Source organism: Trachypithecus francoisi, unplaced genomic scaffold (assembly GCF_009764315.1).
Source record: "Trachypithecus francoisi isolate TF-2019V2 unplaced genomic scaffold, Tfra_2.0 Lachesis_group19, whole genome shotgun sequence".
Classification (NCBI taxonomy): domain Eukaryota; kingdom Metazoa; phylum Chordata; class Mammalia; order Primates; family Cercopithecidae; genus Trachypithecus; species Trachypithecus francoisi.
This window is the reverse complement of record NW_022681464.1, coordinates 31,316,168-31,342,434: the sequence shown is the minus strand read 5'-3', so window position 1 is coordinate 31,342,434 and position 26,267 is coordinate 31,316,168. Positions and strand designations below refer to the sequence as shown.

At 41.3% G+C, this 26,267-nt stretch overlaps 1 long non-coding RNA gene across 1 annotated transcript; it reads left to right on the top strand.

The window, feature by feature from the left end:
• Window positions 1-3,982: 3,982 nt before the first annotated feature.
• Window positions 3,983-22,249, top strand: LOC117064042. The gene is made up of 3 exons (XR_004429232.1): window positions 3,983-4,190; window positions 21,316-21,320; window positions 22,240-22,249. It is a non-coding gene; the product is annotated as an uncharacterized LOC117064042 (long non-coding RNA).
• The last annotated feature ends 4,018 nt before the right edge of the window (window positions 22,250-26,267 follow it).

The window sequence follows — 26,267 nt, the reverse complement described above, 5'->3', positions numbered from 1 at the left end:
CCTGTGGTCTCAGCTACTTGGGAGGCTGAGGCAGGAGGATCACTGGAGCCCAGAAGTTCAAGGTTTCAGTGAGCCACTGCAATCTGGCCTGGTCAACAGAGTGAGATACTATCTCTAAAAAAATAGTAGTGATAATTTTCATTTGCTCCTCCTTTACAAGAATTGTCTTTTGTTTTTCCCTACTATGTGTGATATTGCTTTCTGGCTAAAAATAAAACTATTATCTATCATACTAGACTACATTGTGCTATACTGGGCTGTCCCTGACATTTATGGGAGCTGGGGCAGGAGTCCAAATGGAGGCCAGCAAAAGAAATTTGTAAATATTTTAAAGTTGTTAAGCAAGCTAAAACTGTTAAGTGACAACTGTTTATCATGAAAAATATTCTTCATCAAGCTCTGAAGCCCAGATTCAAGTGTAGATGTCAGCACTTCTTAGGTCCTGTGCTGCAATGTAGCAGTGTGAAGAATTCAGGGCATTTTAGCCTGCTTTCTTTCTGATATCATGCCTAGCTCTGACCCAAATTCAGGGGCCTAACGCTCAGCTCATGTGCTAGGATTCCACAGCCAAACTTCTAAGCTGTATTTTCACCCACTTGTAAACAGTCACTCTTTGGTCATTGCCAGCACCTGGGGTGTGCACATTTTGGGAGTGTATTGTCTTCCCACTGGAATATGAACCCAGGGAAGAGAATGTGCTGCCCCAGAATTTGGCTTTAGAGACACTTGTTCGGGGAATTCTGTCATCCTGGGTAACCTGAGGGTGGTCCAGCAGTGGGGGTAGGCTCTAAAGCATGGGGCTCAGAGCCCAGGATATGAACACACAGCTGATATTAATCACTTTAAGGAAGTGATCTAACTATCCTATTCTTATTAGGAGATTTCACCAGTAATGGTTGCTGAATGTTTTCAAATTGGTCCTCAAATTGATACGATTATATACTTTTTTTCTTTTGTTCCATTAAAATGATTTATTATATTAATAGACTTCCTAACATTGAACCATCCTTGCATTACTAGCATAAATCTCATTTGGCTATTTAGACTTTGTAAAGCCATGTTTCAAAGGAATTTAATTGAAATATAACAAAGCTATCTCAAAATATAAAACAACAAAGGTATAACATACTTGAGAAGGTTATTTCAGTCAATTAAGAAGAAATATGCCATGGAGAATCTTGTTATATTTGCAGTGAGAGAGGCAGCAAACATTAGGAGATGAAGCCATTACAGGTTTTCATCTCTTGCTTACAAGGGCTCTGGGAACAAGCACCTCCTCCTTGTAAAAAGCCACTTGTAAAAATTAAATAATTACTTTTAGATGAAGGGGATATATATTACTTGCTAATGAAACATCTACTTGGTCACAGTTAGATTTTGAACAAGAAAACAAACTGGCTCCAATCTTACCCTATATTATATTCTCAGTTTAACTAGGAACCCACAAAAATTCTAAAAGTCAGTTCTGGCCTATTAACTTGTGACTTGCCATAGAGTCTTGGTAGCTCCATTTATTGTGCAAGACAAATATAATCAGCCTTAAGTCAGTGTAAAGTTTAATCACCACTTCATTTAACCTTTTCATTTACATGGTTGTTGCTGTTCTTGTCTTCAGTGATGTTCCAAACTATTAGTTTATTCAACATCTTCTTATCTATGTTTCCCCTATTGTTTTGGGAAGAATTAGGTTTCTGAGGATGACGAGAAATTAGGATGAAGCTGTTTGCTGATTTGCCTGGGAACACACTGTCTGGCATTTAGCTGATACCTAATAAATACTCATTGAACAGAAACATTTAAAAAATATTTTTCCCCATAAATATTTACTACATTTTTCCTACTTTAAACACAATGCCCCATAGCAAATGAAAATGCTGTAAACTTTATCTTTCTCAAGATAATTAAAGAAGGGATTGCCTCTCCCCTGGAGTGAGGAGAGGGTGTAAGCATGATTCTCTGGTGCCTGGTTCAGAATTACCTGGGTAGCTTTAAACACTTGAATTCCTAAGCCACACCCTAAGTGTACGACTGCATAAGATCTCTAGGGGTGGGACAGGGGACAACTGTATTTTAGAGAGTTTCCTCAAGTAAGTCTTTCTGCACATCCAAGTTTTTGGCTGGGGTGGGGGGGGGTCCCAGATTTAACCTTCAGGCTTAGGGGTACATACCAGTTACAGACTGGCTATGGCAGCTCCATGGCTCTAGAAGAAAACGCCAACCTAGCTTTCCAGCACTTCTTTTGTCTGTTTTCTTTAAGCAGTGAGACACTGGTGAAGGAAACACAAAATCTTTTTTTTTTTTTTTTTTTTGAGACGGAGTCTTGCTCTGCCACCCAGGCTGGAGTGCAGTGGCCGGATCTCAGCTCACTGCAAGCTCCGCCTCCCGGGCTTATGCCATTCTCCTGCCTCAGCCTCCCGAGTAGCTGGGACTACAGGCGCCCGCCTCGTCAGATAGTAATGAACTTCCTTCTATTTTATAATGAATAATCATGACATAGTAGACAGATAAATTGTTTACAATCAGTAGTTGTGTCATAGTGTCTAGCTGAGTACAGGTTCTGCAGGTGATAGCCGAACAGTATCTGGCTCTTTGCCTAAATTCATCCTCACTCCTATGTTAACATAATAAACACACAGGGAAGGTCAGGCTTACATCCGGAAGATCTCAATATAATTTGATTACCTTGAGCCAATGCTGGCCCCAAACCTAATCAGTACTATTACCAAATAACCTCAACTAAATCATTTACCCAAACAACAGTATAGGCAATAGAAATTTTACCCTGGCGTTATAGACACAGTACCATAAAGGAAAGATGAAAAAAGACCAACCAAGCACAAAACAGCAAGGACACACCCCTATACATTCTGCATAATGAATTAACTAGAGACAACTTCGCAAAGAGAACTAGAGCCAAATTCCCCGAAACCAGACAAGCTACCCAAAAACAGCTAAAAGAGCACACCCATCTATGTAGCAAAATAGTGGGAAGATTTATGGGTAGAGGTGACAAGCCTACCGAGCCTGGTGATAGCTGGTTATCCAAGATAGAATCTTAGTTCAACCTTAAGTTTACCTACAGAATCACCTAATCCCATTGTAAACTTGATTGTTAGTCTAAAGAGGGACAGCTCTTTAGACACTAGGAAAAAACCTTATGTAGAGAGTAAAAAATCCAATCTCCATAGTTGGCCCAAAAGCAGCCATGAATTAAGAAAGCGTTCAAGCTCAACATCAAAAAATCTAAAAAATCCCAAACATTCTACTGAACTCCTCATATCACATTGGATTAATCTATTATTTTATAGAAGCAATAATGCTAGTATAAGTAACATGAACAGCTTTCTCCACTGCATTAGCCTACATCAGACTGAAAAACTTCATCGATATGTAACAGTCTAATATTAACAAACACAAACAAAACCAATGTTACCCATATTGTTAACCCAACACAGGCATGCTTCTAAGGAAAGGTTAAAAAAAGTAAAAGGAACTCGGCAAACTTAACCCTGCCTGTTTACCAAAAACATCACCTCTAGCATTATCAGTATTAGAGGCACCGCCTGCCCAGTGACACATGTTTAACGACTGCAGTATTCTGACCATGCAAAGGTAGCATAATCACTTGTTCCTTAAATAGGGACTTGCATGAATGGCATCATGAGGGTTCGACTGTCTCTTACTTTTAGCCAGTGAAATTGACCTGCCTGTGAAGAGGCAGACATAAAATAATAAGACGAGAAGACCCTATGGAGCTTTAATTTACTAATGCAGTCAAAGCCATACAAATCTGCGGATTTTAAATTACTGCACCTGCATTAGAAATTTTGGTTGGGGTGACCTCGGAGCGTAACAACCTCCCAACAGCCTATGCTAAGGCTACACCAGCCAAAGCAAATCAGTATGCACAATTGACCCAATAACTTGACCAATGGCACAAGTTATCCTAGGGATAACAGCGCGATCCTCTTCCAGAGTCCATATCAACAATAGGGTTTATGACCTCGATGTTGGGTCAGGACATCCTAATGGTGCAGCAGCTATCAAGGGTTCGTTTGTTCGACGATTAAAGTCCTACGTGATCTGAGTTCAGACCGTAGCAATCCAGGTCGGTTTCTATCTATTCTATATTTCTCCCTGTACGAAAGGATAAGAGAAATAAGGCCCACTTCAAAAAGTGCCCTCTTTCCGTAGATCATCTAATCTCAATCTAATAGAACATTACACACCCAACCCAAGAGCAGGGTTTGTTAAGATGACAGAGCCCAGTAATTGCATAAAACTTAAAACTTTACAATCAGAGGTTCAACTCCTCTTATTAACACCATGCCTGTAACAAACCTTCTACTCCTTATTACACCTGTACTAGCCGCCATAGCATTCCTCACACTTATTGAATGAAAAATGCTAGCTACATACAACTATGTAAAGGACCTAACATTGTAGGTCCCTATGGATTACTGCAACCCTTTGCCGACGCAGTAAAACTCTTCACTAAACAACCCTTACAACCCTCAACATCTACTTTTATTCTGTACATCACCGCCCCAACCTTAGCCTTTTCCATTACCCTTCTCCTACGAACCCCCCTTCCTATACCTAATCCCCTAATCAACTTCAACCTGGGGCTTTTATTCATTCTAGCTACATCTAGCTTAGCTGTCTACTCCATTCTATGATCAGGGTGAGCATCAAACTCAAACTACGCACTAATCAGCACACTACGAGCCATCACCCAAACAATCTCATATGAAGTTAGCCTTGCTATTATTCTACTATCAGTCCTACTAATAAGCGGCTCATTTAATCTACACATACTTACCACAACACAAGAACACCTCTGACTTCTCCTACCATCATGGCCCTTAGCCATAATATGATTTATCTCCACATTAGCAGAAACTAACCGAGCCCCCTTTGATCTCACAGAGGGTGCCAGGGAAGGTCAGGTACTGTTTGTTCCCTGGTAGCAACATTCTACTGACATCCTACTTTTCGTGCTTGGAGGTGAGTTTATATGTATCAAGATTGTTGAATTTCTAGGAAAGAATGAATCTGAAGCCATGTGTAATTTATAAATACTAGAATATTAAAAGATCATTCTAAGATGGTAAAAGCTTTAAATACTGTAACATATGTAGACATAATTGAGTAATGAAAATTTTCAAAGTACTTGCTTCATTCTACATGCAGAACCATCATTTCATCCTAGAATGAGAGAAATACTGCATTTGTACTTCTCAGTTGTAACAGCTGAGCTGTTGCTTATGTTTATTTTCTAATGGGATGATGTTTAAAAGGCAAATAGAGGAGCCTGCTTTAATTGTTACAGTAAACTTATCTTTACTATCAATTGGAAAAATAATTTACTCTAAATGATATGATTTCTTAACATTTGTTATTGGAAGGAAGAAACAAACAGGAAGTAAATGAAATTAGGCTGTGGAGACAAGTAGGTTTCTGTACAGAGATGATGCTATTTTTGTAAATAACTTTTCTTTTTTTCAAGAAATTAATACATATTACTGAATAATTTTTGGAAAATATAGAAAAATATAGAAACATACAAAGCACAAAATGAAAATTGTTCTATTTCAGTTGTCTAACATACTAACTTGTTTTCAAGGGAAAGAAGAAAGTGGGAAAAAGATAATATGCATTTTTAGGGTACCTGCTGGGCATTGTGTTATTCAGATTTATATATGTCATCTCATTTAATTCACCCAACAACCTTATGTTATAGGAATTATCATCTCCATTTTCTAGACTATGAAATTTGAAGCTCTGAGACATGAATTAACTTGCTTGGGTTGAACCAGCTACTCACTGCAGAGCTAGTTTGTCTATCTTTAATGTTTGTGTTCTTTTTGCTAATCAGAGTGATTTGTTTTCAAGTCTATTCTGCTTAGCTTTGGCACTAAAATAGATTTTCTTTTTCGTACATATGAAAGTAGTTACTCAAAAATTGCACTTTGGTGTGTTAACTCTGATGGGTGAGTATGGTCCGAACAGGAGAATCCAGGATTTTTCACTGACAGTGACTTCAAAGATACTTCAAGGTAGGACTCCTTAGTGGGAAGAGAAAGGCTTGCACCAACCACTTTCTAAGGAAAAGAATGTAGAGTTATCTGACTTGACTCTGTTCTGTGCAGAACAGAATCAGTGCAGGGGTCAAATGCAGAGTTAGAGATGCAGGCAAAACTTGCCATTGTGTATGTGTGTTTTAAAAATAATTCCAGATGGGAAGCTAAAATGCTAAATATCATTTTCTGAAAATTAGTTTAAAAACTCATTTTCTTCTCTTCCCAAGTTGGTCCCAGGCAAAACTGCAGTTTTACATTTCCAGAGACATGCTGAAGTTAGGAGCAAGGCCATGTGGTATGGTGGCAGTGGGAAGAAGTAGGTTAGGGTAGGAGGCAGGTCCCTGGCACAGGTGTTTCCAATCTGTATGCTCTCATGCACATTGCCTGTGGGAGAGGAGCTATGCGGGAAAGTTCAACATGAGAATGCACAAAAGAATTGCCTGGCTTGGCCAATACAGACAACATTGCCTCTTACTCAGCTCTTGAATGCCTTGCCTCTTTCTCCTTGGTTTGCAGAGGAAGGCTGGCTCAGGGCAGGATGAATAGCTGAGGCAGGCCAGACTGTCTTGTGCAACTACTGCCTCCTAAAATGGCGCCCACCGGCTGTGAAGCCCCATCAACCTTGAACGTTTGGTGGGAGGTGATGGTGAGCGATGTCTGCCGCCCTGTCAATGCCAGGATCCTTCTTGTAGATGGAGATGAAGTCGGGGTACCCCTGGAAGTCCTTGGCCTCTTTCCTGGACTGTGTGGCAGAATGCAGGCTCACAAGGCCAGATGGCAAAGAGAGTGAAAGTTACTTTCAAGCACCCAGCCTTTATTTTTCTTGTATTTCTTTCTCTTTCCTCAATGCCTGAATGCCCTTACCATGCACTCTGATCAAAGCCTGTTTCTACTTCCCTTATATCAGTCTTTCCCCAAGATGGCTATTCATGCTTCTATGGAAGAGGAATGACTTGTATCTGGTATTTGAACAAATATTGTTTATTTGAATAGTTATATATAATTTAAAGTATTTACCAAATATTAAATAAAATCCAGATTTTTAATAGATATTTTTGGGAGAGTTGTTGTTTTAGGTACGATAAACAATAAGCTGCTATAACAAAGAGGTCCCCAAGATACAGTGTCTTAAATAAGAGTTCGTTTGTCTCCAATGTAGTTGTCTGGAGCTTGGATCCCTGGACTTATTTAGGAACCTGAATTCTTTCCGTTGTGTCATTTCATCATCCTCCATGGCGTTGCCCTCCTCTCAGAGACTGAAGCTGCTGCACGACCTTACTATTTCTAACTTGTTAGAAGGGCGAAAGAGGAGAAGTTCATGGCAAGGGATTTCCTTTTTTATTTTATTTATTTATTTATTTATTTATTTATTTGAGACTGGGTCTCACTCTGTCGCCCAAGCTGGAGTACAGTGGTGTGATCTCAGCTCACTGCAAGCTCTACCTCCTGGATTCATGCCATTCTCCTGTCTCAGCCTCCCTAGTAGCTGGGACTACAGGTGCCTGCCATCACACCTGGCTAATTTTTTGTACTTTTTAGTAGAGATGGGGTTTCACCGTGTTAGCCAGGGTGGTCTTCATCTCCTGACCTCATGATCTGCCCGCCTTGGCCTCCCAAAGTGCTGGGATTATAGGCATGAGCCACTGCGCCCGGCCAGGAATTCTTTTAAATAAATAGAAGTTTTATATTTTTGCTTCTGTTGACATTCTGTTCTCACCTGGCTGTACCATGCTGCAAGGGTTACTGGGTGGCTGTGTCCACAGCTAGAATTCAGTGGTATGGAGGTGCTCTCTTGACCCTAAAAGCAGCAGAATAAAAACTAGCGGCCAGATGGCAATCTCTGCCACATATTAAACATGAATTTGGAGAAAACTAATAGGTAGCAAATAGTACAAATTGTACACAGATGGTGTAGAGCAAAATTGCAAAGGAGGTAAGGGAATGACTGAGGCTCAGGAAATACTGCACATGAATGATGGATAAAGTTTAAAATCTTCCCTTGGTCAACAAAACAGAAGACTAAGTGAAGTGTAGTGGAAAGCGGATTGGGCTTGTGTCAAGCGATGTAAGTTCAAGCTTTCCTCACTTCCCTGGGCTGTGTGTTCTGGGTCTGCCACTAACCTAATTTTAAATTTGGGTTAATCATAATTTCTTTTTGTAGCATAATCTGCAAGAAAAGTTATTGGATGAATGCTGAGGCTCTTTTCATACTTAAAATTCTTGTGAATTTCTCATTGTAGAGCTTCATCTTCAATAATTTATAAGACAGGACATTTTTGGATGGATTAGAGGGGTAGGCATCCCTGAACCCGAGAAATCTCTAATCTTGGTGGATTGTTTCTCTCTCTTTCTCTCTTTCTCTCTCACACACACACACGGACACGTGCACGTACACACACAGTGGTGAAGTGGGCTTAGCACTTGTGAATTGATGCCCACAAAACCACATACTCAGCCCACTCCTCTCTGCCCAATCCCCAGCTCCAATGTGATACCAAAGGGGTGGCCCTCCTGGGACAGTTACTATAATTGCTGACAACATATGATCTATAATCTTCTCCTAGGCTTGGTTACTGAGGAATTCTGGGCTCTGTTTTTATTCTCCTCTTGGGAGGTGTGTGACCATTTTCCTTTTGCTGGTCAGCAATTAGAGGCTCCTGACAATGTCATCGGCCAAAATGTGCTCCCCAGAGGGAAGGATAATCCCCTATATTTGGCAGTGAAGTTTCTCTTGATCTAGGCTTCCAGTGGCTTTTGATTCTCCTTTCTTTCCTGTTTTTGGGGATTTTTTTTTTTCAAATAGACATTGAATAGTGAAAAGTTCGGATTTCTGTAAAACCTTGAAAGCAATACACAGGAAACAAATTGTTAAATTCAAGAAACACATGATAAATTCTTACTATGCTGGGCACTATTCTAGGTATAGGGAGATAAAGAGAAAAGACATCGTCCCTGCCCTAAGTTGCTCATGAATCTTTCCATGATACTTTAGGGATAACCTGCCTTGAGACAGCAAAATTGACCAGTGACATTTTTCAAAGTGTTTTATGGCACTCTTGACTTCCAGAGAAACTTGACAAGGATCTAGGGACTACTCTACAAATGAAATTAAAACTTTAAATGTCTTTATGAACTTGTGAATGTTTTTCTAAATTATAAGGATGATAAAGAAAGAATTTCTGAACCTAATTCCTTTCTACTGTTCTTGCTCATGAAACTTCAACCAACAATGAGTGAGGATCACACAGGAAATTGAGTATAAATGTTGCCGTCCATAGTGATACATTTTTCATTCAACTTTCTTTATCATTCAGAGGAAAAAAGGAAAAAAGAATGTCCATGACGTTCAAAATTTTATCCTCAAGCTTTTTTTTAACCATAGTTTTATTTGATTATTTTTCTGATAATCACAATAACAATAATAAATGTAAATGAGGCAGTTTTTTTCATTTGTCATGAGTGTGGACTCTGCAGCCAGATTATCTGGGTTTGAATCCTAACCTTGTGATTTACTAGTCATGTGGCCTGTGGCCTGGAGGAAGTTACATAAAGTCTCTGTGCCTCAGTTTTTCCATCTGTAACATTGGGTCAATCATTATACCTACCTCCTTACATTATTATGAGAAAAATAAGTCTGTATTTTTAAAGTATTTAGAACAATTCCTGGCATGTACTAAATAATTAGAAGTGTTTACTAAACAAATAAATGAATATAAAATTCAAATCCTCTTAAAACAAATTATTGACTGTAAGATGGTATTGATTTCTTACTATGTTATATGTGTATATCCGTTTATACTTAACTTTTTATCTCTTGATCAAGTTAGTGCAATTTAATTACTTTAATATATAAATGTGATTAAAAGTTTTACAAAACCACTGGACTAGGTGCTTTTCAAAAATATATTTCAGGTCAATAATTTGATCATTCTCTGAATGTAGTAAAATTCCATGGGATCCTTTTTTTTTTTTGTGGTTTTAAGGAGTGGAGAGTTTAATAGGCAAGAAGGAACAAGACAGAAGGAAGAAGCTCCCCCATACAGAGACTGAGGGAGGGAGGCTGCAAAGCTGAAAGAGGAGGTCCCCTGATGGGATCTTTTAAAATTAGATCAGAGGCATTCTGTTTATAAATCTTACTCATGACTGTGAAGCAGGCTGTTTTCCTTGTCCACTGTTTTTCTCTCTCCCTCTTACTGATAGAATGCAGCTAGCATTTCCGTATGAAAATGCCGTATAAACTTTGTCGGCGAATTCATGAATGCCTAAAAGATTTTACATTCCAAAAGGGGAGGAACAAACTCTATCACTATAGTACGTGGTAGAGAGAGACAAACCAGCCTGGCCAACGTGTTGAAACCCCATCTCTACTAAAAAAAAATACAAAAACATTTAGCCAGGCGTGGTGGCACATGCCTGTAATCCCAGCTACTTGGGAGGCAGAGGCAGAAGAATTGCTTGAACCCAGGAGACAGAGGCTGTAGTGGGCCGAGATTACGCCAGTGCACCCCAACCTGGGTGACAGAGTGAGCCTCTGTCTCTAAAAAAAAAAAAAAGAAAAGAAAAGAAAAATGAAAAGAGAGTGATAAGGACTGCAGAGACACCAGTGAAAGACTGTAGTATTTGAAAAGAGAGAGAAATTATTTCCAAATGAAGAGCTTCATTGAAAGGTGGTATTTAAGGTAGGGCTTTAACGGAGAATTTATCTATGTTGATGTGGCAGGAAGGAACATGCGGAGATCAATTCTGGACTCACCCAGTTGGAGATGCCTGTAGGATATTCAAATGGAGGGGACATGAGGGGCCTGAGAGAAGTCACGGCAGGCATAAGCTGTCGGCATCACCTGCCTAGAGGTAGCAGGTGAGGCATGCGAGTGGAGGCGAATAGATAGGAGGCTGTTTAATGCTTCTCTCCAGCTTGTAGTATCCCTTCCCTCCCTTCTTCTCCATCTCAATCCTGGCATCCATATTCTCTCACTATTCTCAGATTCTTTCAGTGCAGATATCATAGATTTCTTAACTCATTTTCATGAAGGTGTCAATGATGCAATGCTTTATCTTTGCATGTTGAAAAAGAATGCTAGCAGAGGGCAGTGCTTAACTCAAAATTTAGCAAACACAACTTAATGCTAGAATTTTAGACCATGTAGTATTTTGTTCAGGGAGGAGGTTTGGGGTACAGGGTGGAGTACATGCCTTCCTGTTGTAGTTCAGAATACACCTAGTAAAGAACCCAATACTGTCATCCCTCGGTATCCATGGGATTGGTTCCAGGAAGCTTGAAGATGGATGCCAGAATTCATGGATGCTCAAGCCCCAATATAAAATGGTGTCATATTTCCATATCACCTACACACATCCTCCCATATACTTTTTTTTTTTTTTTTTTTTTTTGAGACGGAGTCTCGCTCTGTCGCCCAGGCTGGAGTGCAGTGGCCGAATCTCAGCTCACTGCCAACTCCGCCTCCTGGGTTTACGCCATTCTCCTGCCTCAGCCTCCCGATCCTCCCATATACTTTAAGTCATCTTTAGATTACTTATAATACCTAATACAACATAAACACTATGTAAATAGTTGTTACACTGTATTGTTCGGGGAATAATGACTAGAAAAAACTGTACATGTCCAGACAGCGGCAACCATCCATTTTGTTTTGAGTATTTTCCATCCACGGTTGGTTGAGTCCATGGATGCACACTGTATCCGTGCAGGCCGTCTGTATCTTGTTTCTGTGAATGATGTGCTGGTTGGGAATGTTAATTCCATCTGCAGTAGAGAAGACAAAATTCCCCTCTGTCTTGCTATCTGGCTTCCACCCAGAAGCCCTTTTCTGCTGTCTTGAGTCACCTTTCCCCCACTGTGAAGCTCCATGGCCAGGTCTTTCCGAAAACTGTAGCTACACAGCGCTGCCCTGCTTTCCTAGTCTAACAGGAAAAACCTGCTGATGAACATGCCTGCAGTAGTAGAATCTGGGACCCCAAATCACAAAGGCCCCCTCTATTTTGCTTTTCTCCCTTTTCCTATGCTGCTTCTGCTTCTCTTTTTAAATTTACTTTTTTAAAAAAATAACTTTTTTTTTTTTTTTTTTTCTTTTGACTGAGTCTCTGTTGCCCAGGCTGGAGTGCACTGGCACGATATCAGCTCACTGCAGCCTCCGCTTCCCAGGTTCAAGTGAGTCTCCTGCCTCAGCCTCCCGAGTAGCTGGATAATTTTTGTAGTTTTAGTAGAGATGATGTTTCACCATGTTTACCAGGCTGGTCTCAAACTCCCAACCTCAAGTGGTCTGTCCACCTTGGCTTCCCAAAGTGCTGGGATTGCAGGTGTGAGCCACAGCACCTGGCCAACTTTTCAATTTTTAGTTTTTATGGATACATAGTAGATGTGTATATTTATGGGGTATATGGGATATTTTGACACAAGCATACAATGTGTAATAATCACATCAGAGTAAATGGAGTATCTATCACCTCAAATATTTATTCTTTGTGTTACAATCTAATTATACTCTTTTAGTTACTTTTAAATATACAATTAAATTATTTTTGACTATAGTCACCCTGTTATGCTATCAAATACTAGATCTTATTCATTCCTTCTAACTATTTTTTTGTACCCATTAACTATTCTGCCCCACCACCCCACTACCCTTCCCAGCCTCTGGGAACGTCTACTCTGCGTGAGTTCAGCTGTTTTAATTTTACCTCCCACAAATAATTGAGAACATGTGAAGTCTGTCTTTCTGTGCCTGGCTTATTTCACTTAACATAATGAGCCCCAGTTGCATCCAAGTTGTTGCCTTTCTCTTCCTTTTTCTCTGGCGTTTACTTACTCGTTCCCTGTCTATCTGTGACTATAGCATACAAAGAACTGACAGATATTTAAGACATGATTTCTGCTTAAGGAGTTTATGATGTATCAGATATGGTGGTCATTAATGTTTTACCAAAGAGGTCTGGTTCTTTGCTTTTCTATATAATGATAGGATCATTTAGTAACCAGGTTGTCTTCATTTCACTCTCGAGGAAATAATGTTCAGAACATGTCAGTAGCTTGTCTACTGTCACACTGCTTTGGGTTTGTCCGTCTGATGCTACAATGTGCTCTTTCTACTGCGCCATACTGTGTTTAGAGCGGATGGGTGTGTCGACAGGTCAGGTTTCAGGGAAGGGCATTCCAGGTGAAGAGGTGGGACGGGAAAACACCAGATATGTTTTCAAACCTGTTAGGCAGTTCAACTCATCAAATAGCAGAAAAGGCTGTGTTTCAGGAGGCGGCAGGAGGTGAGGCTGAGGTGTAGCCAGCCTCAAATGCCAGGATGAGGAATTTGGAATTGCTTCCATTTCTACCGACATGTTTTCACAAATAGGTCATATCACGTTCCCATTTGTATTTTTGACTTCCTGAAGAATTTTCCTCTCTGTTAAAGATGACCAAGATAAACATGGTCTAAAGTGGCAGAATGAGGGGTTTAGGTGAGACGGTCACTCACCTGCTGAGGACTATGCATGATTCTAGGTGCTGGAGCCACCACATTAGACAACACAACACCTGTCCTCTTAGAGTCGGGATTCCAGAGATACCAGGAAAATGGTGATTAATCCGTGGAATAGCTCATGGGAGAGAATTCAGCATGCCCCTCTCTGGAGGACAGATGCTCATATATCTTGAGGAGTTTAATCATGAGGTTGTCTTACTGTAGAAAATAGAGAAGGAGATGGGATTGAGAAGGCAATTTTTGTAAGTGGAAGGTTGGAAGAAAAGGCTTTGCAATTCCAGGAATGTAATGAATTCGTATTCTATTGTCATTAAGGAGGGAGACTAAACCGGCGGGGGATTTTTTTTTTTTTTAAAGCTTCTTCGAGAAGAAACAGCGTGGAGTAACTGAAAATCATGCAATTAGATGAAGCAGGAGTTTTGGCATCTTGCTTGAAGCCTGCTGAGCTGGAAGCCCTGTGACTGAAGGTCAAGGAGAGTGTGCAAGCAGATATGGATTAATAAACACACTGGAGTGTCTTACTGAGATAGTAATATTTGGATTATAAAACACTTTTAAAAACTATTTGAGCCCATGATTAATTGGGGCTCACAAATTTTAAGCAGTGAAATGTGTTTTACTGCAATTGCTATTAAGAACTCCTATCAGCTATCCGATTCCTTGATTTCCCTAGTGAATTTTATAATCTAAATTAAACAGAGAATGGTATAAATTTTCCCTTTTTTTGGGTAGCTGATTAAAACCAATATCATCTCAATTTACTGTTACATAGTAGTTATATCTGACTCTATGGAACAATTAATTATGTATCTGATTACTTCCAATATTTTTATGAATTGATCATAAGCCAATTTGAAAACTTACTGATCTAAAATAAGTTCAGTAATAACAGAATATACTGCCTGAAAGAATTATTAATAAAATAAATCAGGATGCATAGAAATTGGCATCTCTCCCTGTATAAATTATATTGTCATGAGACTGTGAATCATTGCTTATCACATATTTCTAACTCCACGTTCTGTGGTAGTGGTTTCATCACCAGTTCATAAGTATGCCAGAATAAGGGAAACTATTTTCTCAACAGATTTTTTTCTTAAACCATTTTCAAAAAAACACAGAACAGAAACAAGAGAACGAAGAGATTCATATTTTATACAATTGTAGAACTGCCCAAAAATGCTACTCTAGTTTGATGACAATAGCTTTAGTTTCTGAATAAGCATATATGCTATTTCAGGTGTAATAGAAGTTTGCAAATGGAGATTTTCTCAAGTTTTTCAAAAGAAAAATGCTTGCACACAAATAGCACAGGCAACTCATCATGCAAGACTTGAGATGGAGAAAAAAATGACAAAGAATATTTTCATTCCCTATAAGCACAGCTGTCTAGTCACATTACAGAACAGAAACTGAATGGAGGAGGGAAAACCAAAGAGTGCTTTGGGATGTTCATGCTGTCACAATCCCGGGAATAAAGTGAAACTTTCTCAGGAGAAGCAGGGCTGTTTTCTGAAGGTCCAAGGAAGAATTTTTATTCTATATGTGAGTCAGTTGGATTAACTTTATGGAGTGTCTGTGACAAACCACAGATCAGTGGGAGAGGTGATGGGTTTGGCGGGGATGTGATGTGGAATTCTCCCTCTGTCCCTTAGTCTCACCCTCTAGAAAGTCCAAGATCCTTGTTCTGTTGCTGGTACGGGGAAAGGGCTGCTGTTTTCCATCTCCCACCCGCTGTATAAATATACAACGGAACAATGGACTGTCCTGAACTTCACTGTGCTTTACTGGTTCTAGTCAGTTTCTTCCTGGGAGTCGGGTTGTAACCCTGAAGACCACATGGCGCTTGAGCAGTCCAGATTCTGTTGCTTGACAGTGATCTGTACAGATGGCAGCTATCCCTCCCGACTAGTTCTTGAAGGTTTCTCCTTTTCAAGCATGATCCTTGTGTTGTGTGACAGTTACTGCCTCTCTCTGTGCACATCTATCTCCCTCACCTTCTTACGATGTCCATATATTGCTGTGTTTACTTGATCAAGGGATCTGAATTCATGATGGTGACTGGCATCAGGCAGTACATCTAAATAATGCAATGTTACCCAGCACTGGAAGGAGGCTGGGGTCAGCCAGAAGAATGCTGAAAACAGGAATAAGCTTAGGAGGCCAAGGAATGTGTTCCTAGGTGGGCAGGAGGACACAAAGTTCCTGATAATGGCGTGGAAACCAGGAACCTGCCTTTAAGAGGATAGGAAGTCTATTGGGTTTGGAAGGCTGGCCAAGGATGAGCAATCTCTACCCAGAACACATAAAGATAGTACACAGCTGGACACAGGTCAACAGAGGGCTTTGATGTTTAGAGAACAGATGTTTAAAAGAGTCGTGCAAGGAATGTTCACAGAAGAAAGCAGGTATTGTTATGGACGCTGAGGGAGTAGAACATTTGGGTAAGGCAGAGGACTGGAAGTGGGTTTTCTGTGGTGTGGAAATAACTTCTTTGTACCCACATATGAGCCCCAAAATAAGAAGAGATCCCGCCTTCAAAATACTGACTTCTTACTCATCTTACATATTACAGGGTGCTCTTTTGATTACTTTTTAAAATTCAATTTTTTCTAAGAAAGTATTGTTTAGATAACACATAGCCTTAAGATGAGTAAAATGTATAAAACTCTTAATGGAATTTTACATGCTTGCAGATATTATTTAATGGAATTTTATGTACATACATAATTTATTGTATATTTATTTATATGATTTAATATATAATATATAATTTTATATATGAATAATAAAATTTAACATATATTGATTTAACATAATTTAGTGATCATTCTTAGACGTATTCATTTATTTTAAAAGAAGTGTCAGCCCATCTATGTACCAGACACTGTTCTAAGAAGGACACAGAATTATAACAAAGGAGACAAGATTTCTGTCCCTGCAGGGAAGACAAGGTCTCTGAAGATGAGCTCTATGGAGAAAAATCAAGCAGGTAAAGAGAGTAGTTTTAGATACAAGCTTTGGATGATGTTGTAAAAGTCTTTAAAAGACCACTTTAAAAGCCATGCAGTCAAAGGTTATGTTGTGGAGTTCACAAATATACACCCACAATATGAATGAGACATTATACCAAATGTTATACCTATTTTTATATCAAGGGACACTTGTGACTTATATTAACATTTCCTAAGATCACATGAAATATGGACTAAAAAATGCTCAGCCAGGTTAGATGACTCAGGAGGGTGTTCTCATGGTGAGAACATCAACGTAGAAGATATATGTAAAGAGCTCAGATAGAATTGTTTGATGGTATGTGAATGGAAATGAGTCATGTTTCCACCGGCGTATTTTATATATTGTGATCTTCAAGTTTTCCTGTGAACATAAATTAATAAATTAAACATTGACATAGAAGTGTACATTTTCTATATCAATTACATCCCTAAAATTTTGTACATTGAAGTTGGCCCCAAACCTTTTCTTTTGGATCTTTTCACTGGGAAACCAGGCAGTCACCTTACTTCGGGGATTGTTTTATATTTGGACGTGGTAAATAGCCTGGCCTGTGGCTGGGTGATGGATGTCAAGTGCGCCTCTCAAACCTGCTGCACAGAATTTAGCAAGAAGCAGGTGCTTGAGAGCTGTTTGTTGAATGCTGGCTGAAGTTTCTGTCCCTGACGTTGATATGGTTTGGATCTGTGTCCCCGCGTAAATCTGATGATCAATTGTAATCCCCATTGTTGCAGGTGGGGCCTGGTGGGAGGTGATTGGATCATGAGAGTGGTCTGGTGGGAGGTGATTGGATCATGGGGTGGTCTGGTGAAAGGTGATTGGGTCGTGGGGTTGTTTTCTCATGGTTTAACCTCATACCCCTTGGTGCTGTCATCATGATAGTGAGTGAGTGAATTCTCCTCAGATCTGGTTGTTCAAAAGTGTGTAGCACTCCCTTCTCTTGCTCTTGCTTCTACTCTGGCCACGTGAGGTGTGTGCTATCATGATTGTAAGTTTCCTGAGACCTCCCCAGAAGCAGAAGCCGCTATGCCTCTTGTACAGCCTGGGGAACTGTGAGTCAATTAAACCTCTGTTCTTTATAAATTACCCAATCTCAGGTATTTCTTTCTAGCAATGTGAAGACAGACTCATACAAACACGTATGCTGGCTTCTGAGCAGTCAAACTGCAAACCTGAGGAGTGGACAGAACATTCTCTGCTTTGTGTGGATTTGAACATGTGAAGCAGAGTAGAACTATATTACCTAAAGGAAGCCTTTGGCCTATTGCTCAAGCTGGGTAGATGATGTAAATGAGACTCGAGTCTTTATATACTTTACTTCCTGATAATACTCTCCTATAGGCAGGGCGTGCGTCACCCAAAATTAGGGTGGAGAGGCCCTGCAATGTGATTGAGGGATGTCAAAACGCCTCTCAGACTTCATATATCTTCCTAGCCAGCTTGCCAAAGTGCCAACGATTTCCACCAATAGATGTCTTAGAGCAAAGTTGAGGCCTAGCCCTCTCCTGCCCTTCATGCTTTGAACTCCACTGTGGCAGAGCTCTTATTAAAAAGGCAGACATGATGGTCAAAGGGGAGGCACATGAACCCAGTAACACTTAGATGTTAGTTATTTTACCAGGTTAGCTGGTGGTAACCTAGGCAAGGCCTACTGCAATGGGGCAATGAGTGAATTAAGTTTGAGTGGACCTGAATGGGGCCATTTCTGGAGAGCTCTAGGAAGCTAAGGGCAGATGGAGGACCCCAGAACATTTGGAGGAAGCAGTGGGAGATGGAATTTTAAGATGACTTCCAAGGACTTTCCTTTGTGTCATCTCCTCCTGATGAGTGTGAGTGGAACCTGTGAATGAGATGAGATTCATTCCTGTCTATGTTCCGTTGTATGGTAGAAGGAAGGTTGCAAATGTAATGAAGCTTCCGAATCAGTTGACCTTGAGAGGGAGATTATCATGGTGGGCTTGACCTAATTACATGAGCCCCTTACAACTGGGTCTAGAGGTCAGAGATGAGGGAAATTGGAGATTCAGAGCATGAGCAGATCCTGCGTGCCATAGCTGGCTTGATAGGTGGAAGGGGCCCCAGGGGAAGGGGTATGGATAGACATTAAAGAGATGAGGGCTGACACTCTGTTGATAGTCAGCAAGGAAACAGGGACTTCAGTCCTTCAATTAGGAGAAACTGAATTCTGCAAACAATGGGAAAGAGTTTGAATGCAGATTTTTCCCCAGAGCTTCCAGCCAAGGACCTAGCCAGCAGGACACCTTGATTGCAGACTTGTGAGACTTTGAGCTGAGAACCTAGTGAGCTCAGGGTCTCACAAGGCTGCAATCAAGGTGTCCTGCTGGCTAGGTCCTTGACTGGATGTCTGACCCATGAAACTTTGGGTCAATAAATGGGTGTTGCATGTGAGGAGTCGGGGAGTGCATCAGGAAGAATAGCTCATGGATGCTGGGCTTAAAACTTGGGTACCAGGATGATCTGTGCAGTAAACCACCATGGCACACGTTTACCTATGTAACAAATCTGCACATCTTGCACATGTACCCCTGAAATTGAAATAAAAGTTGAAGAAGAAAGAAAAATAAATAAATAAATGGGTTTTGTTTCAAGCCACTAAATGTGTGGTCATTTTTTATGCAGCAATATAAAATGAATACATTCTGTGAATGTCACAGTTTTTCTGGATGTGTGTATTGCTGTTGAATTACTTTCCTCCTTATGAGACAGGTTGGTGGATGGGTAACTTTTAGAGAAGCTCCTTATATGTTATGGCTGGGGAACCTGAGAGCTGTGGGGTGCCCTTTCCCCTTTCACCTTTCTTCACAATAGCTGTATACCAGCTATAATATTGTAAAATAGGCGTGAGGTTTTTTTTTCCCCATTTGGTTTTGCATGCTGTAGGGATTCCAGCACTCCTGCTTCTTGTGGCAAGGCCAAATATAGACAATAAATAGCATGTTTTGAAGCACCTCATACTGCTCTTTTGTCAATGTCTTGCCCTGTTTGCAGAGATCACACTCTTCCTCATTCCAGCTCTCTTGTCCTGGGTTTGGATCTGGGGCTTTCCATTCTCACCCTGAGAAAGCACCCCCCAATAAAGACGACATCACCACTGTGTCAGAGCACGGCCCCTTCCCACACAGGTGTGAGCTGTGGTTTCTCTCCCATTATGGCCCCCATGTGACTCCCAGGGGCAGTCTCTACCCCGGGGGACTTGCACCAGACAGTCTCTCGAACCTGTGCATTCCCCAACAGCCGTAGTAGAGTGGCAGTGGTCCAATAGTCTTTCCAGGCTTGAGTGAGTGGGAGACACCCGTGGGCCTGGCAGCACATTTGTTATCAAATCAATGCAGGCTCAGGTTGGGGGCACAGAGGTTAGGTGACCACCCAAGGTGATCCTGGGGACTCAGCCCCTGAGTTCTATGGAAGCCCCGGTGGACATTCAATCCATGTTAATTGATAATAGTGACGGATCCGGATTTAACTCTCCCAAAATGTGGATCCCAGTGTGGATGAAACACGAAAACCGTGTATTGAGATTTATGCTCAAGTGATTCAATCAATGAGGCCATTGAGGTCACTCAAAAATGGAGTTTTAGAAATCAGTTGATTCAAGGGCTGCTTTGGACCGTGGCTCAGTCTTAGGCTCTCTCAGTCATATCTTTCTCTTTGAGGAGAGAAATGAGAATGAGCCTGATTATCTGTTCCACTGTGTTGTTGAGCACTGTGATGGTTAATATTGAGTGTCAACTTGATTGGATTGAAGGATGCAAAGTATTGATCCTGGGTGTGTCTGTAAGCATGTTGCCAAAGAAAATTAACATTTGAGTCAGTGAGCTGGGAAAGGCAGAATCACCCTTAATCTGGGTGAGCTGCCAGCATGGCTGGAATATAAAGCAGGCAGAAAGCACGAAAAGACTAGACTGGCCTAGCCTCCCAGCCTGCATCTTTCTCCTGTGCTGGATGTTTCCTGCTCTCGAATATCGGACTCCAAGTTCTTCAGTTTTGAGACTTGGACTGGTTCTCCTTGCTCTCCTCAGCTTGCAGACAGCCTCCTGTGGGACCTTATGATCATGTGAGTTAATACTTAGTACACCTCCCCCCTTTATATATCTATCTATCCTATTAATTCTGTCCATTTAGAGAACCATGACTAATAAAAGCACCATTGTCCACAACTCAGGAAGCTGATTCTTTTCTGAGGCTCTCATTCTAGGCCATTGTCCTCTGTGTGATGGTTTTGTCATTATATTTACAAGCACACATGCGTGCACGTGACACACACACACACACACACACACACACACACATAGATTACACCGACTGGGAGTAATGACATCCATAAACTGTCCACTTTATTTTGTAGTTAAACTTACATCATACAGTACAAGGAATAATTAAAAGGACACAAGATTTACTCAGGCAGGGAGGAGGCATCTTTGTTTTTGCTTGTGTGTCTGCAGGTTTGTCTACTGAGGTTATGCTCTGTTGGTGGTTCCACTTCCATGGCCAAGCTGAGCTTGGCTCTTAGCTGCAAGTTGGGCTGAGGTTTGCTTTGCTTCATGAGTCTTCATTCGAGGGCCCTGGCAGAAGAGGCAGCAGTGATCTGATGGGCGATGCTCTTCTCAGGGCAATGCCAGACAGGCAAGAGCACATGTGGAGCCATGCTGCCTCTAAGGCCAGGCTTGGAACTGGTGCTGTTGTGTCTGCCTACATTTCATTAGATAAAGTGAGTTAGGGGCCTGCACTCCACGTAGAGGTGTGGGGAAGTATAATTCCACCTTGGAAGAGGAAGGCAGGGAGTAAATATTCTTGATCCTCAACCCACTTTACCTCAGGGGATCAGCTGAATGTATGTGTATGTAATATATTCTGTTGTTTTAAACACAGAGGCACCCACCTGCGTGGTGAGATCTCTGAAGTGCTGAAGGACTTCAATGCTTGGACATTTAACATATATGGACCATGTTCAACTATTTTAGCACGAGAGCTTTCCCTGTATTTATTTTTTCTGGTCTTCTGGCCTCTCCACATTCATTCAGGTCACTCGCTGTTAAAAAAAGAGACAAGATAGTGTTTCAAAGAAAAATGTTCTGTATGAAATATTTAAACCTGGTTAAGACTACCAGCAAGATGGAGTTGAATGTTTTATGTGATAACTGGTGCTCAAATCTTGGTTCCCTTCAGGGAGGAGGGGAGGAGCAGGGGTGGTCAACTCAGGCCCGGTGCTTATGATTCAGTTGCCCAGAGGAATTTTCCACCCAAAGTCAAACACCCACGCTGAGATGTTGGGTTCTCTTGGTTTATGCAACAAGAAGAACTAGAGTTTCTAGTACCCATCACTCTGAAAAAAGAATCAAGAGAAGAGGGTGCAGGCAGGGATGTGTTACTGTTTTTTGAGGATCTTACCTGTACTAGAGACTGTGGTTGCTCTTTTATATGTGAGGGTAACTACGGCTTAGATAAGTAACTTATCTAAGTTCTCATGGCTAGAGAGAAGTGAGCCAGGCAGGATTCAGCTTCCAAAAGCCTATCCTCTTGGCACGACACTGTATTTGGATGGAATGGCATTTCTTTCCATACCTCAGTGATGGGAAGCTCATTTCTTATAGGGCAGGTTACAGAGAGAGAGCTCAAGATTGTAGCAGTGACCTAAAACTGACCTTTGGGCTCTTTACAACTTCTACTGGTACTGAACAGCAATCTCTTGTTTCTGGCAGTTCTTTAAAATTTCCTCCTTAGTCTTCTCCAGGTGAGTTTCTTCAGTTCCTTTTCACATGACACAGTGTTCAGTTTTAATCACCCTTGGTTATCCTTTTTCAGATGAACTCTAGCTTCTTGTAAGTGAAAAAGAATGAAAGAAAAAGCCAGAAGAATTCTCAAAAAGACAGGCAAGCCCACCTGCTTTATCTTGGTGCAACAAGGGCAGGTGATTTTCTGGTGTGGGTTCTGGCCCGGAAGTATAGGCAGCCCCTTGTCCATTACACTGCATGGACATTCACCCTTGGGCAGAGGCTGTGTTGTGTCCACGGGGTATTGGGCTCCAGACCTGGTTTGGATGTGCAATAGAGTTGAAACCATAGAGTTGGCTATCACCTGCTTCTCTACAGTTATTTATTAGCCAGATATTTATTACACCACTTAAAGAAGAGACACAGGAAGGGGAGGATAAACTGAGAGAGGACCCAAAGTGCTCAAGTTCCCCATATCTCATTCCCTCCCTCTCTGATGGTAGATGACAGGAGATCATCACCAATTTGCCCTTGAATAGCCCAAGGTTATAGAATAAGCTGTCTGCACCTCTAAAGAATCATGGTGTGGATTAAATAAACAGATGTGGATAGCAGTGGATTTATGAATACATCTTGATAGGTATGGATTTGTGAATAAATATGAAGAATATGAAACACAAAGATAATTGAAAGGAAGATAAATAGTGTGCTTCAAAGAAATGCACCAAGGAAATGGACTTGAACACACAGAAATCTCTGTGGCTTGATTCTCAGTATAAAGCAACTCATATCTTGTTTGGGGAAGAACTTTTCCCATTCTCTCGGTGTCTTAACCAAAGCCACATCTTTCCTTGGTGCTTTGTGGAGCAGATCTACTTAAGCAAGTAAGTGCTTTGAGTGCAGACCTCTCCGTATTTATTACCATGTCCAGGCTGGAAGAAGAAGTTGAGTTTTAGAACTCAGCTGGCACTGTCACTACCTGAAAAGGGGATTTTGGCAAAGCCCCATGTTATAGATGAAATTGTGTACCCCCCAACTTCAATTGTCCTTATCCCCAGTACCTCAGAATGTGACCATTTGGAGACAGGTTCTTCAAAGAGGTGTGAAGTTAAAATGAGGCCATTAGTCTGGACCTTAATCCAATATGACTGGTGTTCCTATAAGAAGAGGGGATTTGGCCACAGACACACATAGAAGGACAATGATGCGAAGAGACACAGTGGCTGCTTTCAGAAGACCCAGGGCTCCCTTTGGCCAGACATCCCTGTGAAAGAATGCAGGTTTGGGGGTATCCGCTGGTGGGGAGGGAGAACGAAATAAATGCAAATTCCTACCAAGAGGATACCTTTCTTCCCCATTGGAGAGGATGGCCAATGACAAGCCAAGGAGAGAGACCTGGAACAGATCCTGTCTTCACTGCCCTCAGAAGAAACCAATCCTTCCTGACACATTGATTTCAAACGTCTAGCTTCCAGACCCGGGAGATAATACATTCCTTTTGTTTAAGCCACCCAGTTGATGGTGTTACGTTAGCCCCAGCAAACAAATACCCCCCATTCAGAAAGACATATTGTATGCCAGATAAGAGGAGGAAGAGGAAGAAAGGGAGAAAAGAATGAGTTGGGGAGAGCTTGATGGTCTCAAGGTACGTGTGGGTAGTGGCCAAGTTTGGGAGGGGAAGAGGGATCATTGTTGGCAGGTCCTGCATGAGATCACTGCAGTGAGTGTTTATTGCAAATAAATTTAAAAATCAATTATCAGCCCAAACTTAAAAATAATTCTAAAATTGAGGTCATTTTCATTCTTAAAAAAAAATTTAGTGGGAATGTTGCAGTCCACAAAGCATGGGTATGCCAATAGGGAAGAAAGGTATCTTCTTGGTAGGAATTTGCATTTTTTTTGGTCCTCCCTCCCCACCAGCGGATACCCCCAACCCTGCATTCTTTCACAGGGATGTCTGGCTGAAGGGAGCCCTGGGACCTCTGAAAGCAGCCACTGTGAATTCCTTTAGCTAGGGATTTGATCGGGCTGTTTTCGTTCTGCTTTCTATTAAGATGAACTGCCAGTGTGTGTTATGTCCAGACAACCACCTTGTGGAAACCCAGAGAAAGCTGCAAAATAGAAACGAGGTAATCTCCTTGAAGTGGCTTGTCAGGGCCTTCTCAGGTCAGCAGGGAGGAGCCGAGCGCCACAGCGTCCTTGAGATCTGAGTGGGGTTGCGAGAGTGCCCGGTGCCTGCCTCCTCACACCCTTGGAAATCACAAAGAGTCTTTATGTCCACTGCAGCCTGTGAATCAGCTTTCATCATTGGCACCAAAGACCCGCCACTCTCAGGTAACAAAGGACACGAAGATCAATCCCGAGGGAGAAGACTCCAGTTCCAGAATGTCCCTTTGTCCAGAAACAGCTGTGTGGAATTCACGACTATCCAAGGATGGAAAGATCACAGGATCTCTTTCTTTCATTGTCTACTTGTTCGTCTGGGCACCACACTGTGCTTCTACCATCTACGGAGCTGCCCACCACCGTGAAGGCATGAGGCCTTAGGTTAAAGATTTATTCTTTTCTGCAGAGGCTCAAGGCGGCTGTTAACTCTCTCCTTGCCTTTGTTTCATTAAAAAAATTTATATTAATATCATTTGGAAATCTACAGACATAAGAGTATATACATCACATATGGACAATTTGAAGAGCAGTAAAGCAACTGACACCTGTGTACCCGTCTTTAACTTTAAGAAATAAATTCTCCTTCTTCTTTCAGGGGCATTGTAGTAATACCAGTGGAACCTTGTTTCTCTTTGGGATACTGTCTTTTGACATGGCTGTGTTATCCTATCAGGCTAGGAGGCTCAGAGGGTATAAGAATAATTAACTTGAGTGTTGGCCTCTGTCCTCCTACTGATGTACCAAATATTAGCAAACAAAGGAATAGCACTGCAGTAAATCACTTTGCTTGTCAATGTAGCTCAATTAGAAAAAAAACTGTTTCAAAGTTTGTAGACAGTAACCACGTAGATAAACCTCTATCCATCCATCTACTCATCAATTCATCTGTCTGTCCATCTACCCAATATTTGATTCATTTGTAACCCATTGTTCATCAATCAAATATTTACTGTGTGCCTACTGTGTACTAAACACTCAACAGACCCAAAAGGAGTGGGAGGAGAATGGGTATAGGGTCAGGAGCAGAGCTGTCTTCTAGCCTGTCTTCCTTCTCCCCATTCGAGCATCCTTGACCTTTTCCTTAGTGATGCGGGAAATAAAATGATGCCTTTGTCCCAGGTGTCAATATTACAAGGACATTCTACGACTTCTTGGCTCTAACCAATTAGGGACGGTTTGCCTTCTAGATTCTCAGCTCTTCAACTTTACCCTGAACCCGACTCTCAATCTAGTATAAGCTCAAAAGGACCGTAGAACCTTAACCCACCTTGTGCCAGGATGTACTCTGGTGTTCTCTGGGGGTGACATGAATGTCATAGTTGAGAAGGAGCCCTACTTTCAGCTGGGCCTCGTTGGGAAATTGTATAAACTAGTGTTGATCTACAGAGTGACAGCTCTGGGAAATGAGACTTTCAGCAGATCTTCTGCCACTGTGGAACTTCGGGGTGGGAGCAGGTACATCTCATGGGACAAGGAGAGTGGATTGGGTATAATAAACTCAGGTTTCCTTAATTTACTTGTTCTTCTCCAGGAAAAAAGGATGGGATCACATGTATTGATATATGTGTTATGTGCCTGGCACTGAGCTACGTTTGATAGAATTTTGTCTTCACAAAACCCTCCTAAGGAGATGTTCTTATCCCCATTTTATGGAGGAAGAAACTGAGGCTTTGAGAGAGTAAGTGGCTTGCCCAAGGCTTCACAGTCCAGAAGAGATGAGGCTGATAGTTGAAGATGTCCTTTGTTTACAACACTGTTCAACCTCTTCTGTTCAACAT